Source organism: Panthera pardus, unplaced genomic scaffold (genome assembly GCF_024362965.1).
Source record: "Panthera pardus isolate Hobbes unplaced genomic scaffold, ASM2436296v1 HiC_scaffold_12, whole genome shotgun sequence".
Lineage (NCBI taxonomy): Eukaryota > Metazoa > Chordata > Mammalia > Carnivora > Felidae > Panthera > Panthera pardus.
In genome coordinates this window covers 18,486,162-18,503,539 of record NW_026526677.1, presented here as the reverse complement: position 1 = coordinate 18,503,539, position 17,378 = coordinate 18,486,162, and the positions used below count along the sequence as shown (strand labels likewise).

Sequence of the window (17,378 nt, the reverse complement as noted above, 5' to 3'; positions counted from 1 at the left end):
GCTCTTTATAGATTACAGATCGTGTGCATGGAAATGATCACAGGGCGGATCACAGAGTGCCCAGGATCCACTGGAGGGAGGTCGCGCCCAGAGAGGCCAAGGGACTTGCAAGGGAGTGTTGGGCAAGGGCACCAGGCTGGGGCCTTGATCTTTATTCAGCCCTGTGCTCCCATGGCCTCCTTCGGCTTACTGAAATTTCCTGCCCTGAGAACTCCTTCCAGGATCTTCCAGAACCTACCTTTGCTCCTGTCTCCTCCTCCCCTATGCTAATGGGGTGGGGTGGGGTGGAGTGGGGTGGGGGTAGGGAGGCAAGACTGCAGGAACTATCTGGACGCTGAGGGAGAAGTGGCAGGGGGGCTTGAGGGGAGAGAAGTCATTGTTCTAGGTATTCGTGGCGACAGCTGTAGACGTTTGGTCCCCGTACTGCTTTGGGAAGGCTGTGTAGACAAGCTTTGGAGTCCCCCTTGACGGCCTCTCCCCCCCCCCCCCGCCTCCCCCTGCCACCGCATCCCCCCATGGCACACAGGGTTACCTGTGGTTCCTGTCCCACCCGTGCTGGTCCTCTCGCTCCTTGTGGGATTGGGCAGGGAACGAGAGGGGGCCTCCAGCCCTGATTTTCTGCCAGCAGGAAGATGGTCAGACCCAGGTTTGAATCCTGCCTCTTCCACTTCGTGCTTCTTTATTTTTTCTGAGCCTCCATTTTTCTCCTCTGCAACACGGGCAGTATTTGAGAAGCCGCAAGCTAACCAGGCCGTGGTACGTAGTAGGGGGTCAACATGTTTGCATCTCTCTGGTCTCCCGCTTGCGTGACAAGGAAGAGTTGCCTTCGGCCAAGGGTCAGCACCTGAGGAGAGGCTAGAGGCCGGCCCAGCACCCTGGCCCGTAACCCCCCACTCTGGGATGTGGGGGCGCTGGGCTCCCACCCCCGGCGGCCTCAGCCTCTGCTCTCGTGTTGAACTAACACGGCTTCCATTGGAAATGGGAGAAGAATTTGGAGCTCTGGCCCTTGGACTTGGGCCTGTCTTTTGGAGACCAATTGCCTCGTGGGCGCCGGGTCTGGGGTGCCGCGGAGAGCCCCCTCCCGTGCTGCTGTCTCTCGGGCTGGGACGGATTGTGGCGCTCTCCCCGGCAGTGCTGTTCTCCCTGGCGGTGAGCCTCAGCCTCCTGGGGAGCAGCCCCCCCCCCACCACCTGGTGCCTGACATTTAGGGCCCCCTCCAGCAGAGCGGGCGCGGGCGCTCATGTGGGTTTTAGCCCGCAGGGGAATGGAGCACTTCTCCAGCCAAGATGTAAACACCTCCAGAATAATGGGGCTTAACTGTCCCCTTCAAAGGAATAGCTTTTGGGTGGGAAGAGAGTGGCTCCTCCAGACGGGATTCTGAGGGGGCCCGAGCCCCACCCCCCGCAAGGCATAGGGGAAACTTGCATCTGGGGGCTGAGGAGCGTGGCCTTCCGCCAAAGCAGTCACCAAAATGCCAGGGAGGCAGGCTGACCCCTGAGAGGCACTGGCAGGCATGAAGGCCACTTGGGCCTGGGAGTTGGGCTTTGCGAGGTCCCCCCCCCCCCGACACCTCATTAGCTCCTGTCCCCTGGCCTAGCGTCGACAGCCTCTCACCTGGGACACTTGGAGCAGGGCCTTGGACCAGCTCGGGAGCCCCGAGAGGCAGCTGGTTTCCTGGGGCTCCCGTGACAGGGTATCACAGATGGGAGCTTGAAGCAGACAGACAATTTATTCTCTCACAGCTCTGGGGGCTATAAGCCCCAAATTAAGGTATTGGCAGGGCTCTAGGGGAGGGTCCTTTCTTGTTCCTACTTAGGTTCTGGTGGCTGTTGGCAATCCTTGGTGTCCCGTGGCTTATGGACACATCACCCAATATGTCCCTGTCATCACGCAGTGTCCTCCTGTGCCTATCCTTTCTCTCCTTCTGAGGACACCGGCCATATTGGATTAGGGTCTAATGACCTCATCCTGACTTAATCACATCTGGAAAGACCCTATATTTCTGAATAAGGACGAATAAGGACTCATGTGCAGGTACCAGGGGTTAGGAATGTTATCTATTTTTTGGGTACACCATCCACCCCATAATAGGTGGGTCCTGCTATCGCCCCATTTGACAACCAAGAAAACCAACACAAAGAGATTAAATAATTTGCCAAGGTTCCCACAACTATCCAACTGGCGAGAAATTGGTAAATTGAGCTCGGTACTCAGCTCGGTATTTCAGCTTTCTTATCAATAAGGTGGGGATTTATAGCCGCCTCGCAGCCTAGTGGTGAGCACAGAGGAGGTCAATGTTTGCATTAAAACACACTTTATTGGCAGACAAGCACCTGCCAGATGCCGTTGTCCGTTTGTCCTCCCTCCCTCCCTCCGGACAGGCCTGGAGGGGTGCCGGGTGTTCAGTCTGGACTCAAGGAACATGGACGTATATCAATTGTAACCAGTTGCAGGTAGAATGTTTTCTAGAAAAAATGATTCGAAGTGGCTGAATGAGAAGCACCATCTATGTTCTTGCAGCCCACCTTTCTGGAGTTGCCTGTCTTTTCCAGGCCCTTCCAGGTTAAGAATATCTCGTGGAGATGAATTGTTCCCACTTGGTATTTATCCTGGGCTCACCGGCAGCACCGGAAGTCACTGTGACTTCTGCAAGCTGGGCTGTTCTCCCCAGGGGCAATGTCTGGGCATCTCTGCCTGAGGAGGGGGCCTGGGTGGGGGGTGGGGGGCGATGAGCGGACAGCTTTCTGCTCTAGAGCTGGTCCCATAGGAGCCCCAGAGGGTTTGGGGGCTCAGCTGATGTGGTCGAGGGTTCAGAGATGAAGCCTGTCCCTGTGCAATGAAGGCAGAGGAATCAACACCCCACCAAAGGTTCGGAGTACAGCTTCTGAACATAAGGGCCTGGGTTCAAATCCCAGTTCAGCCACGTGCCATGGCCTTTGACAAATTCCTTGACTTCTCTGTGTCACCATTGTACCGCATAGAGTTTTATGAAGATGAGACTAAAATGCATGAAGTGTATCTCCTAGGATTGAATGTGACACTTGAACAGTATTCAGTGAATGTTAGGATTATTCTCATTATTTTATCATTGGTTTCCATCAGTGGAATAAAGGCAGAGGCCCCATAGGGTGTAGCTCGGTGCCTGGGGTTGAAAAGATACTCAGGATGTACATGCTGAATGAATGAGTGAATGATCACATCCTTCCTTGCAATGCACTGAGGCCTCTAGCCATAAGCCCCTCTTACGTGGGAGCACTGGGGGTGCCATGAGAATAAACCCAGTGAAGGGCCTTAGCTGCCAAGAAAAACTCAGGAAGGACATTTCTACCTGGGAGCAGGGGCAGCACAGCCCTCCTCATGGAGCAAGCACAAGTTAAGGCTTGGAGCATGCGGAAAGGGCAGGGCAGGGGAGCCTAGAAGGTTGTGGTCACCCCAGGCTGTGTGGTGGCCTGGTGGGGAGAGCCACATTTATGGTTCAGGTGTTCCCATGGCCAGTGGAGACACTGCCCCACTTCTCCATGTCCTCCCACTGCCCCTACCAAGCCAGTCCACCAGGACCTTTTTGCCAAGTAAACTCTACTTCTTTATTTGTTTTTATTTTATTTCTTTAACGTTTATTCATCTTTGAGAGACAGAGAGAGACAGAGCATGAGCAGGGAAGGGGCAGAGAGAGGGAGACACAGAAACCGAAGCAGGCTCCAGGCCCCGAGCCGTCAGCACAGAGCCCGACGCGGGGCTCGAACCCGCGAACCGCGAGATCGTGACCTGAGCCGAAGTCGGACGCTCAACCGACTGAGCCACCCAGGCGTCCCCCTCCAGTAAAGTCTACTTCTGACATGGGTCTCGAACTCACCACCCTGATATCAGGAATCAAATGTTCTACCAACTGAGCCAGCCAGGCACCCCTCCTTCAGGACTTTTACCGAACAGGTGCACCTCAGTCGAGGCAGCCGGATCTATGAAAATGCCAGCTGGATCACAGGCCCCTCATTCAATTTACAGACAAATTAGCTCTCAGATTCCCATTGCTCCCTACTGCCTTAAAAATAAAACTCAATTTACGGAAGCCCGACTTCCACACTTTGTTAGGACAAACATCTGTTGTGTAATGTGATCATCTTAGCCACCTTGCTCGTGCCCCTCCAGTGGATTCTCAATTGTGTTCAAAGGCTTTCTCACAGCCCTTGCTGCCTCGCTTCCTTTCCTTGTGCCCACTGGCACAGGGCTGCTCTTTACCACCACCCAACCCACCCCACCCCACCCGCCATTGCCCAACGCTGCATCCCAGACACCTGGCCCACGCCTGGGAACCTGGCAGGCGCTGAGGGGGTGCCTCCCTCCATGGCCTCCTCTGCAATCAGTCTCTTCCAGGTTGTTTTGGATGATGGGCACAGCTAACGTGTACTGATCACGTGCAGTGTGCCAGGCACTTACAGGTCTGATCTCATCCAATAGAATAAGGGTTTACAGTCCCAACTCTACCACTTACTAACTCCGCAGCCTTGGGGCACATAACTCAGCCTCTCTGTGCCTCATTTTCTCATCCGTAAAATGGGACCAAAAATAACACCTAATTTATTGAGTTGTTCTGAGGACGAAATAAATTGATTCGTGTCAAACTTATTTTCTTACAGTTTTGGAGAGGCTAGAAGTTCACGACCCAGGAGTCAGCAGGTTTGGTGAGTTCTGAGGTCTCTCTCCTTGGCTTGCAGATGGCTGCCTACTTGGGTCCTCGCGTGGCCTTTCTCTGTGCATATGCACCTGCCGTCTCCTGGGTGTCCAAATCTCCCCTTCTCCCTAAGGGCACTAGTCAGATTGGATTAGGACCCACGGCAACAGCCTTATTTTAACTTCATTACCACTTTAAAGACCCCCCCCCCATCTCCAAATACAATCACATTCAGAGGTATTGGGGGTTAGGGCCTCTACACATGAATTTGGGAGGGAACACGGTTTAGCCCATAATACCTTTTAATTCAGTACTATGATTGTCCCCATTTTTGTGGCTGAGGAAACTGGGGCACTGAGAGGTTAAGTCACTTGCCCAAGGTCCCACAGCTGGTAAGCAGGGGTATGGAAGTGCAAACCCAGGTGGTCTGAACCTCAAGTCTCCTCTCAAGCATCAGTGGGTCTGTCTCCTGGCCGTGCTCCTCTGTGGGACACTGGGGTCTCCCCTGCTGGAGCCAGCTTGTGTCTCCACAGCCCGAACGGGGAGAAAATCAGGATCCAGGGGTCTCAGAGGTCTCTCTCTTGGCCCTTGGTGCCTTCCAACCCTGATCCCTTGTCCAGTGGCCACTGCCAACCCTATGAGGGGATCGGGACGTTTCATCCTGCACCCGGACTAAGAAGGAGGCCAAGGCCACAGTGGGGCGGGAAGGAAGTGAGCAGGTCTCAGGAAATGAGGGCGATGATCACTTCCAGGGTTTTCGCTCCTCCATAGTTCATGTATTTGATTTTCTAGGAGTTCTCAGAAGCTCTTTGAAAATAGTCATGTTTTACTGGTGAAAGACTGGGGAAAAAAAAATCGGAGTAAACATAATAAGAGAATAAGGGAACTACCATAAAAGTATATTCAATGGAAAGTAACTCTCAGGCTTAATCCAGTCTCCTCACCGAGGGACAACCAAAGTCACCAGCCTCTTGCCTCTCTCGAATTGTCCTCGAGGTAAATGAGCACATCTGTGTACACGGCACCCTTCATTTTATGGTCCCGGTGGGGTTCTGTCCCTGATGCTCTGCGTCCTGCGTGTTTCCACTTGTTCTGTATCAGTGCGTGCACTTCTGCCTTGTTTTAACTGGGTGTCCCTGAGCAAAGATTTGGGTGCAGTTCGTTTATGGGTGTGTGAGGCTGGTCCCAGAAAGGGGAGGGGGCAAGGAGGGGAGGAGAGCTAATAAAAAAATGTACTGAGTAGCCTACTGCTGTGGGCAACCGGGGACCCTGCCAGTGACTGGGGGGGGGGGGGGGAGCACGCTCAGAATCATCCCAGTGAGTGGTCACCAGCTTCTGTTCTCTCATTGGTTGAGGGTTCCTCCTAGAACATCAGCGTCTGGATATTTCCAGCCTGCCTTCAGGCCAAGAGAGAGAAGGGGGTGCTTGAGGAGGGCCACCAGAGTGAGCAGAACCGTCCCCGGAAGCTGTAGTGAGTCTCCAGGCTGGACCTTGGGGGAATGGGAGAGGCGCAGCTCTCACTGTGAGGGATGTCTTGGGTTCCACTGCATGGGCCGCCATGATGTTTTTGCCTGATTCCCCACTGACGAACTGCAACGGTCCTCTCGCGCCCCCCGCTTTCCTGACACCCTACCAAGCAGACAGTCTGTTGAGAACACCTGTTGCAGAGTGGCCAGCTGGGCCAATGGCCGTCTTCTCTCTCCCATAGTTGCTTGGCCCTCTCTGGCCTCTTTCTGCCTCCTGCCCATCCTCACTTGGTCCTCACAGATGTCACTGTGACCCTTTCATCTTACAGGGTCCAGGAGGCCAGGCTAGGCGGGGTCTGTGGAAGAGCCCTGGGCCCTTCGGACGGGACCTATAGGAGAGAGGCCAGCAGGTCATGACAGAGGGTGACCTCCACCTTCCGCCAGGGTTGGATGAGGCCATCTGTGGCAGATCAAAGGGCTTTTTGTTGTTGTTGTTGTATTTTCTTTTCCAGTGGCTTCTTGCTGGGGAAGTGGGAGCCCGCTGCCTGCTGGCTCTTCCAGAGGCTAGATGAGCTGGAGGTCTCACTTCAGAGGGGCTAGAGTTGGGGCCACGGGTGGGAGCTGCCCAGGGATCTTCCCCCGCCACCACCCCCCCCCCCCAGAGCCCAGAGAGGGACATTGGGGGCCAAGTTCAGAGTCTGATGCATCTTAGGAGATGCACTGCCACGGAACCGGCATGCAGGTTCAGGGCACCAGGAACCTGGACTGAAGCCCAACCACCCATTCCCCACTGTCCCCCAACGGGAGACACCAGGAGAGCACTGGACTGGAAGTCCAGAGTCAGAGTCTGGGGTCTAGTCTTTGGCTCTGACTGGCTCTCCTCCCACCGCGGACTCCTGACATCCCATCCACATTCTGGTGTGGGTGCTGCTTTATTTTTGGGTCTCCTTCTGACTCTACGTCCTCCCCTCAGAGTCTCCAGTGGGGAATGTGACCAAAAGCCTCGAATCCCCTGGAGAAAAGCACTCAGGAAGCCGAGGCGTGGTTGTTGATGGAAGCGGGGTGTTGTTTAAATAAATGAAGAGTGCAAGAGGAAAATCCATCGGCATTCTTTCCAGCAGCTGGGATGATATGCATAACATTTCCTTCCCTTCATTTGATAATTCTTCCTTCTCGAAGTAGTTGGAAGAAAGAGTCTGACGATTTGCTAAACAATGAGCTCCAATAAAAATATTCTTTTAAAAAGGTGGTTGCTATGTAATTGAATTGAAATGATGGGCAATTTTTGTTTCTAAATAGCCCAACCCCTCGCAAAGGTCTACTCAAACCTGTTTGAGAGGTACACGTGTGTGCAAAGAGAGAAAGAGCTCCCTGACAGAACGTCTTTGGCAAAACAATAATAATGCTAATAATATATTTGAAGGTGTGTGCGTGAGTTCATGCATGTCTTTTGGGTCTAAATGTACGGGATTAAAATTAACCACTGTTTTGGAAGGGAGAGTTCCAAAGGCAGCCGTAGCGTCCACGTGGCATTTGAACGGGAGCAGTGCGGAAGTGGCTTTCGGGTTCTGTAGATCTGAGTTCAAATCCTGGCTGTCGGCAGCTACGTGATCCTTGGCAAGCTGTTTTGCTTGTTTGTTTTTTGGATTTCCTTTATTCTTATTCTTCTTATTTTTATCCTAACTGAGCCTCTGTTTTGTCATCTGGAAAACAAGGACAGCACAGGCGGGATCAGGTGCTTCGCCTGGTGCCGGGTGTAGGGCGACCTGCCAGCTGGGTTTTCTTCCCTTCTCTGGTCTCTCCAGAAGCACAGCAGAATTTTTCCAAGTACGCACACTTCAAACGCTGTCATCCGAGGCCCAGCAAACCCCCATTTCATGGAAGGGAAGCCCGAGGTGCAGAGATTATGGAATTGCCTAGATTTCCCAGGGGGCGGAGGAGGATATGAGAGACTGGAGGGTTTGTCTGCACTTTCCCTCAAGGCCTGGCCTTTCCCAAGCAAAGGGGGGTGTGGCGGTGAGGTCTGCAGAATGCAGAAAGTAGGCGTTCCTTCCTGCCTTCTGTCTTTTCTTGTCTGTGCGCTGGAATTTTACTGAAGAGTTGAGACGGAGGGTAGGTAGGCACTCAGGCAGCTCTGAACAACAGAAACTCTAATAGGTCTTCCTCTTCTTTTTTTTAAGTCATTTATTTACTCATTTATTTTGAGAGAGAAAGAGCACAAACAGGGGAGGGGCAGAGAGAGAGAGAGGGAAAGAGAGAATCCCCAGTAGGCTCTGTGCTGTCAGCATGGAGCCCGATAGTAGGGCGTAGACCCAGGAACTGTGAGATCACGACCTGAGCTGAAATCAAAAGTCAGACGCTTCACCGACAGAGCCACCCAGGCGTTCCTTTTCTAATTGTAAAACAGTTTGTGCTTTTTAAAAGATTTTAAAATAAGTTTTTAATAGAGTAAATTAAAAAAAATTTTTTTAATGTTTATTTAATTTTGAGAGAGAGAAAGAGAGTGTGAGCAGAGGAGGGGCATACAGAGAGGGAGACACAGAATCCAAAGCAGGCTCTGGGCTCTGAGCTGTCAGCACAGAGCCCAAAGTGGGGCTCAAACCCACGAACTGTGAGATCATGACCTGAGCTGAAATCAAAACTCAGATGCTTAACCGACAGAGCCACCCAGGTGCCCCTCTTCTGGGTCTTTAAGCCCTGAGCTGTAGCCACCACAAGGAACTCTCTGGCTGGGGCTGGGTCCTCTTGCCTAGTCCTTTCCTCTCCCCAGCTCCTCCCTAGGCTCAGGACCCCTCTGTCCGTCCTTCTGGGCACACAGGGTTTCTGCTCTCCTGGCCACACCCAGAGGACCCCTAACCCCTGGTACAGGTGACTCAGGTGTGGTCCCCCTCCACCAGAGAGTGGGGAAGGAAACAGCCTCTCCAGCGCCCAGCTCATCCTCCTTTCCTGCCATCAAACCCTCTCAGAGGCCCTTTCTTGCTGACCCTGGACATCCTGCCCTCACACTCCTAAGGCTACCTAATTCCCAGGAACCGACTCAGGCACTGATCCAGAGATGCCCCTTCGAAGACACTATTCTTTTGAGAGCCTCCTGTAGGGAAGATAGTCTTCTTAGCCCACATCTGTCTTCTTTGTCCCTCCTGTCAGTTAGCAGGAGGCTACGAACAGAAGCAGCGCTCCCCCCGCCCCCCCCCATGGGTTCCGCAGGGCCTGTACCTGTGCCTTACGGCATCACGGAGGGCTGGATGACTGTACCTTTGGGCTGAGGAGAAACAGGATTGGGGCCAGGCCTGTCCCCACCAGTTCGGTGGGTAATGGCAAGAGAGCCACGTGGAGCAGTGTTTAGAGCTGGGGGCCTGGGGTCCAGCCATCCTGGGTGAATCCTGGCCCTGCCACTTTCTGGTTTGTGAAGAACCAGGCGGGGCGAGCCCGATTCTACTTTTTCCTTCCGTGGACCCGGGATAACAGCGGTGAGGTTGGCGGAAGGCGGAAGGAGCCCAGCGGACATGCGCAGTGCTGAGCAGAGCGCGGGACACGCCTCCCCGCGAGCATGTGCTTGCCGCCCGCCGGCAGCGAGTCCCCGGGAGTTTGGGAGGCGGTGAGCCAGACCGCCAAGGAAGGTGTTGGCCGAAGCTGGGGGGTGTCCCGCACGGCATCCATTTCTGGAGTCCCACCTTCACTTCCCGGACGCGGACGGGGTGCGGGGTGCCCGCCTCTGCCGCCCCCGCCCCCCCCAACCCCCCAATCTCCATAGAAGGTAAAGACTAGAGGTGCAGACAGAGCTGTTCCCGAGGAAGTACTGTGTTGACACAAGCTGCGGACCCAGTTTCAGGCACGTTTTGCTAAAAATGGCCTCAAAGGACAGATTTGCAGATGTTAAGGAACGTTTTAGTATTTTTTAGCCCCCACCCCCTGGCCCTTTGTTTTGAATTTTCGCGTGAGTGTTGGGGAAAGAACAGGAAGGAGCCATGTGGCCTAGTTGAGGGGAGAAAATGAGATTGCTTGGTTCTCATTTGCAGCCAAAGGCACTGTGAGTTCTGCAAATGTTAATAAAGACGAAAGCAGTCAGACAAGGGAGGCCTCGTGGGCTGCGGGAAACACCGCCGCGTGGTAGCCCCTCCCTGGGTTTGTGTATTACCGCTTCGGAAAAGGGCAACTCTCGGCGAGGTAAGATCACCAGTCTCAGCAGCATTGGGGAAAATCTCTTTCTTATAGCCCAGGGACCAGCAGGAGAACAACGCCTGGCCTGCTCTTGGCCGAGGCTCTTGTCTGCGTGCTGAGATCCCTGCCGGCAGCCAGTCTGGGCGCTGTCCCCACCGTTTACTGCTTAGCAGGTAAGAGCTGAAAAAGGTGACCGTCGTGTGTTTCTGCCTTTTCTGGTGGTTCCTACTTGTTTGGGAAAGGTCCCCTGGAGTAGAGAGAAAGAGCCCCCCCCCCCCCAAGTTAGAAATGGGGAGGTGGTTCAAGTTCTAGCTTTGGCGCAGGCTCGCTGTGTGACCTCGGGCAAGGTACTAACCCTCTCTGGGCTCGTTTGCCGTCTCTCAAACCCAGGGCGAGAACCAAAACCAAGCAAAACCACACTGGCCCAGAGACAAATTATTTTCGCGGGTGGCTTAGCAGGGTTAGTGTGGGAATCAGATTCAAACAAGCCAAAGAATGAGGCCAGGCTTGGGCTTGGGCTTTTCTCTGTTTCTCTAGAACCATCCTGAGTTGCAAGAAGGCTGAGCCACTTAAAGCAGCAAGGGTTCCCGAGGCCAGCCCTGAGTAGCAGGAGCGACATGATGTGTGGTCCCCGGATAGCAAAAAATTGTCATCCCAGATCCCAACTCTGACTGACTGGTGGGACCCGCTTGAGCCCTGTAGAAGGGTGGGGCCGGAAGGAGTGCCAGGATCCATTCTTGTTGTCGGCTGTGATTGGAAACAGGTGGGATGCTGGCACACGGGGAGGTTTGGGGAACCCTGGGTGGCAGGAGAGAGCCTAGGAATTGGGGAACCTGGGCACCCTGCTTTGTTGCTGTGTGACCCAAGCCGCTGTGACCTTAGCTTTGTTGCTGTGTGACCCAAGCCGCTGGTTCTCAGTTGGGCTAGATTTTAAAATAATTATTCCTGCGTGTGACCATGCTCAGCAAGTTGGAGTGGTACAGGGAGGCTGGACTTGTCCAGTCACCCGGCATGTGTATTTTGAAGAGGCTGCTGAAGGGACTTTAATGTGACTTCGTTCTGGTAGAGGAGGTCTCACTGATGGACAGCCGCGGACACGCTATTTAGGCCTCGTGTCACCCCTCAGTGTAGGGGGGGTATTAGAATTTCCCCCCACTCTTACATTAATTTGTGAGGTGTCAGTATGCTGTAAGGAGGATGGCCTAGCCAGTGGCTACAATGAGCAAAGCACACAGACCAAAGGTGCAAAACAGCGGCCCTGTAGACCACAACTGAGCTGCGGGTGTGTTTTGTGTAAGGTGTACAATGTCTAAAACACAGAATGAACCCAACGTTGAAATATTGGGAGGGGCGCCTGGATGGCTCAGTCGGTTGAGCGTCTGACCCTGGCTCAGGTTCATGATCTCACTGTTCATGAGTTCGAGCCCCGCGTGGGGTCCTGTGCTGACAGCTCCGAGCCTGGAGCCTGCCTCGGATTCTGTGTCTCCCTCTCTCTCTCTGCCCCTCCCACCCACGCTCTGTCTCTCTCTCTCAAAAATGAATAAACAGTTTTAAAAATGAAAAAAAAAAAAGACATATTGGGAAACGTAACCAAAGTTGAGTAGACAGACTGTGTGACCCAACAATGCCACCCTTAGGTATCTATCCCATAGCAGTGCATATGAATGCTCCCCAAAGGTCGTGTATGAGAATGCTCACGACGTCCCCGTCCATGGCAGGCAATTCCCGGAAACCATCCAGATGTCCAGAAAGAATGAATATAGGCCCCCGGTGGAGTACGATGCAGCAGAAAAGGGGCTCCTGCTGCTGACGTCACTTGGAAGAATCTCAGAATCCCGGCGTGGAGTAAAAGACACCAGATGTGAAAGAGTCTACACGGCGCAGTTCTGTTTATATGAGGTTCAAGGTTGGCCAGGCGAAGCCGTGGCGTTAGAAGGCACAATAGTGATGACCTTTGGGCAGCAGTTGGGGAGTGCCTGGAAGGGCACGAGGGCTTCCGGGTGCTGGTCGGTTTGTTCCCTTATTCTGGTGGGTACTCTTGTAGGTATGTGTAGTTCGTAGACGGTTATCGAGCTCTTTGCTTCGGATGGTGTGTACTTTTCTGTGTAGATGTTACATTTCAGTTTTATTTATGTCTTTACTTAAATATTTCTGCACGCGTGTGTGCGTGAGTGGGGGAGGGGCAGAGAGAGAATCCCAAGCAGGCTCCGCGCTGTCAGCACGGAGCCCGACGTGAGGCTCTAACTCACGAACGGTGGCATTAAGACCTGAGCTGAAAGCAAGAGTCGGGCGCTTAACCTACGGAGCCACCCCGGTGCCCCTCTATTTCATTTTTAAAAATTCCGTTAACGCAACAGAAAACACGAGGATTCTAACCAGTTGAAGGAAGTACTGAGAGGTGTAGCATATAAGTCTAGGTTCTGCTTTCCTTGACGAGGGGGACTCTCGGAGAGTCTGCGTCCCTAGCTAGCAAGAGTGGGCTGCGGTGAGCAGGGTTTTGGCTGGGATTTGCATTTGGAACCCATGAGAAAATGCTGCCCTCTGGGCCTCCCAACCCCCATCAGAGAGAAGAGCTTTGCAAGTGATGGGTGAATTAGAAGGACCCGGTCGTGCTGGCATGCAATTCTGACTGTGTCTAAATTTACCATCTTGGTGACTTTTGGGTGTTAGTCTCCCTGGGCCTCAATTTACCCCTTGGTAAAGTGGGAAGAGTAACACCCGCGTCTAAGGAATGTTCTGAGGTTAGGACAAGCCCATGGTTAGAGAATGCACGGCCCGCCTCGTGGCCACGGATGCTTATAGAGCCACATCTGTCCACGGCCCCAGCTGGCCTGGGGCCGTCCCCTCCTGCTGCTGGGAGGGGGGGCTTGGTGGACTCCAGGTATGGCCACAGGGTTCCCTTTGCAGATGTTGGGCTGGGAGATGGGAAGATGGGAGATGGGCCGTTCTCTGGGGCCTTGGCAGTGTCCTCCTGCCTGGCCCAGCGCCGTGCACCAGCTCCCCACTTGCTTGGAAGGGCAGGGCCTTCCTCCGGCCGGTCAGGGCCAGGCGCGCGGCGAGGTGCTGATCGCAGCAAATACTGCCGGGCGCTCCGGGACAGGCGGGCAACTGCTTTGCCTTGTGGGGCAGCTGGCGCCCAGAACATTCCATCTTCGCTCGTTGCTCCTTCCTCGTCTGTCCGCCCGCGGCAGCCAGGGCAGCCCTTCCTCAGGGGCATGGGTCTCCCGGACTCTGCCGCCTCCCAGAAATCACCCGGGCAGCGGGGTGTGGGGACCAAGGGACTTGCGCTGTCCTGGCTTCAGGAGCCCTGTCTGGAAAGTGGGTGTTAACCCTACCTGGCTCATCCCTAGGTTCGAGGATCCTAGCTATCCGGTTGGGCATATTACCGGTGCCGCTTTTCTGGCCATGAGAAGCCACCAAGTGGGCCATTTGGAGTTGACTTTAGTGTAAAGGATGTGGTTTGAAACGGCCTCATTGTCTCAGAACAGTCTGTTTTGATTTATTCGACTGTGGGAATTTGAAAATGGCCCAAATGTTTTCCCTCTTGTTCGCTCTCTCCAGCACGCCGATTTCCTCTTGCACACCCCCTCTCGCATCCCTCTCGCTCACTCAGCCTCGTGCACGCTTGTTCACGCTCTTCTCACAGACACTTAAAGTGTCAGCGGGACTTCAGGTGGCCCAGGAGTTTTCCCCCCACCTCAGGGGCTCATGCTTTCTCAACTGTGTGCACTTGTACTCACACCCAGACTCCCCTGCCTCTGTGCCCCTCTCCGGCTCTCTCGTTCCCCCTCCCCCTGCACCCTGCACCCCCTGAGTGCCAGCAGAGCCATGAGGTCGGGAGACCTGGTTCTCCCCCTGCCTGCCTCTTTTACCAACCGGCTCCGTGGCTGTGTGACAGGGGCCAAGTCGCTCAGCCTCTCTGGGCCTCAGTTTCCTGCCTCCCAGCAGAGGCAAGGCTACCGGTTTACTCTTAGAGAGATCATCATTTTTTAATGCGGTATTTCAGATGCTCTGAGATAAGGTTCTTTCCACATCTTCAATTCCCTGACTGTGCAGTTGAATGGATTCAGTCTCATTACCCAGACAGCATGCTGACCTGAAATTACTTTGTAGCCTTTTCCTGGTACTGAAGAGACATCATTTTATTTTGAACTAGGAATTAACACAAGGTCAGGAGAAAATAGAAAGTTCAAGAGGATGATTCACTCTTGACTTAAGGGAGACATCATGTCATGGCATCTCACTTGGACTTGTTCCTCTTAATTCTCCCAGATGTCTCCCCCGCAGAGGTGACTGAGGAAATGGGGGGCAGCGGTTAGTTTGATGCTGCTAATGGGGGAGGGGTGGTGGGATCAGGACAGAGACCCTGTGTTTCCTGCTTGGAATCCACCCAGAGGATCCACTTCAGGGGCGCCTGGTGGCTCATTTGGTTAAGCGTCCGACTCTTGATCTCAGCTCAGGTCTTGATCTCAGGGTGGTGAGCTCTGTGCTGGGCATGAAACCTACTTAAAGGAAAAAAAAAAAAAGAAAAGGATCCATTTCATTCTGTGTCCTCTTCTGTCCCTGCCCCGGCTTCTATCGACAGAGAGCTAGAATTCATTGAGAACATACCACATACACACACTGTCCTACTGCACCCCCTGCAACAGCCCTGCAGGTCAAGTGTGAATGCCATGCCCGTTTTAGGGGCGCGATGAGAGGGATGTCACAGGGTGTATGGGTAGCAGAGTAGGGTCTTGCACTCGAGCGAAGCTTTGACCACCAAGCCGTGCTGTCCCGAGCGGCCTAACAGCAGAGTGGACAGATGAGACTTCAGGAGGGCGTCTGAGTTTTAATCCTGCTTTGCCACCAACTCCTTGTTTGTACCTTAGTCGAGTCCCTTTACCCTCCCTGGGCCCCAGTCACCCATTCTAAAATGGATGCGAGGGACCAGTTGGTCCCCGGATCCCTTTCCATTCTGTGGCTTTCTAAGTGATTAAGAGGCAGGGTGCTGTGGTTGAATCCTGCCTTAGGAGCCTGTGGGCCTGGACATGTTACCCAACTTCTCCGATGCTCAGGGTTCTCCCATGCAAAGTGGAGAGAAGATCAACCCCTATTGCATGAGGTTGCTATGGGGACTGAGCGAACAAAAGTACCTGGGACAATGCAAGCGCCCCTCTTCAGGCCCTGCCAGTTCTTATGGTGGTTTTAGGATCTGTCTTGGCAGACCCTTTGCCTAGGGATGGGGGCTCGTTGCCTGGCACAGAGGGTCCCCCGTTCCAGAATTGGAGGCGTTCTATCCCCAAGTGATGTTGCACATAGGTTGCCATGATGCCTTTACGTTAAAAGAAAAAAATTGGCTACCAGTATGGCTTGCACTTCCTTTCTTCTTTTAATGTTTACTTATTTTTGAGAGAGAGACAGAGCATGAGTGGGGGAGGGGCAGAGAGAGAGGAAGACACAGAATCAACGCGGGGCTTGAACTCATAAACCTGAGCCGAAGTCGGATGCTTCACCAACTGAGCCACCCAGGCGCCCCTGCCTTGGGGTTCTTAACCAAGGTACCACCTTGGGGACTATAGATACTAAAGTGAAAAGGACCTGGGCTGATTTAGTCTAGTGGCATTTAACTTGTAGCCATAGAACTCAAAGAAAGTTCCACACGGAGCCTGCAAGAAACCACTCAGCATGGAGCTGCCCTGTTGGAGGAGTCATAGGGGCTGTGCCATCCGCCCCAAGTTCTCTCTCCACGTTGACAGCTTCTGATGCCCTGGGAAACCCATTTTGAGAATCACAGGCCATTGGGTGATAGATAATGAAACTGTAGAGCCTGAAAGGGACAGTAACTCATCCAGGAATCAGAAGTAACCACGTCTGCTAAAATACTTTCGTTAGCAGAATCATTTTCTGTCTTTGTAAGAGCTTGCCTGTGTTTCTTTTGCTCATTGATCTTAATTAATCACCTAGAGACGTGTCTTTCAATATTGACACTTATTTAGCAGCTGACATTTCTGAATTATCCTCTCTCCTACCTTCTTCACAGCCATAGGTAAAGGCTGGATAGATATTTATTGTTAAATCAAGGAAAATGGGGCTTTTTATTTGGAAGCTTTGCAAACACAGTATTTACCCAAATAATCCTGCCTGAATTTGCAGGTGGTTGGACACCAAAGGAAACGTATTTGACCTAAACAAAAAAACTAACAAATTGTGACCATTCCGTGTCCACAGATGTGGTGGTTTTGGGGGTCTCTCAAGGGCCCTATTTAAATCTCTCCCCACTCCCTGCATTCTGCCTTTTGCAGCGCCCCCACCCCAGTTTGGTTTTCGGAGATCATATGGTATTCCTCCCTCAAAACCTAATTTCCACACAGGCTTAGTCGGCAGTGACCTGCCACATGAAGAGCTTTAGTGAGACTCAGTAGGCGCGGGTCCCTGGCGTGGCTTCACGCCCACAGCATGTAAAACACCCCGGCGGCGAAAGCAAGACCGACGCTGGCCAAACATCTGGGGCATCAGAGCACAATGGGTCTCCCTGCCCCTTTTAAAGGCGACGTGACGTGGCCCAGGGAGGCTTGGTGACTTGCCCAAGGTCACGCGGTGACTTGGAGGCAGAACCCACGGCCTCCAGGTCTCCTAGAGGTCCTTTTCTACACAATGAACCCTGTCTTTGCTGAAGCGTGGCTGCCCTTCGCTTTATGATCTAGGTAACTGAAGCTGTCCTGCAGCAACTGTGTGGGCGAAGAGAGCGATGGAGGGAACTGTTAATTAGCGGCTGTTAGAGCACAGAAACCGGTTTCACTAGAGGCCATGCTGTAGGGCAGGTTGAGAGGTGAGGGCTTTCATTTGCCCCGCCCCCAGTGTGCCCCTTCCCAAGATGATGGGAGGCCCAAGACCGGAGAAGACCGGTTCCCAGCCTGCAAGTGTGGGAGAGACACATGCAAATTCAATTCGAGGCTGGACAGGCCTGCGCCCGGCTTCCCAGCACACCGTGAGCCCTGGGAGGGGGTAGGAGCACCGTCTTCTCCACGCCTGACCTTGACAGCCCGGCAGATGTGTTTACTCCTTCCTCTTCCCCTTGGGAGGCAGAGGTCTGGCAGGGT

The 17,378-nt window shown here is 53.4% G+C and overlaps 1 protein-coding gene across 4 annotated transcripts in view; it reads left to right on the top strand.

Moving 5' to 3' along the window:
- TSPAN18 (tetraspanin 18) overlaps positions 1–17,378 on the top strand; it is a 185,895-nt gene that overhangs the window by 5,715 nt on the left and 162,802 nt on the right. Inside the window, exon 1 of one of the 4 annotated variants that reach the window (XM_019470183.2) lies at positions 10,227–10,469. The exons of the other annotated variants lie outside the window; for them this stretch is intronic. The gene's annotated coding sequence lies outside the window, so the exon portion shown is untranslated. Of the gene's footprint in view, positions 1–10,226; positions 10,470–17,378 lie in introns of those variants that run through there. 4 annotated transcript variants of the gene reach the window in all.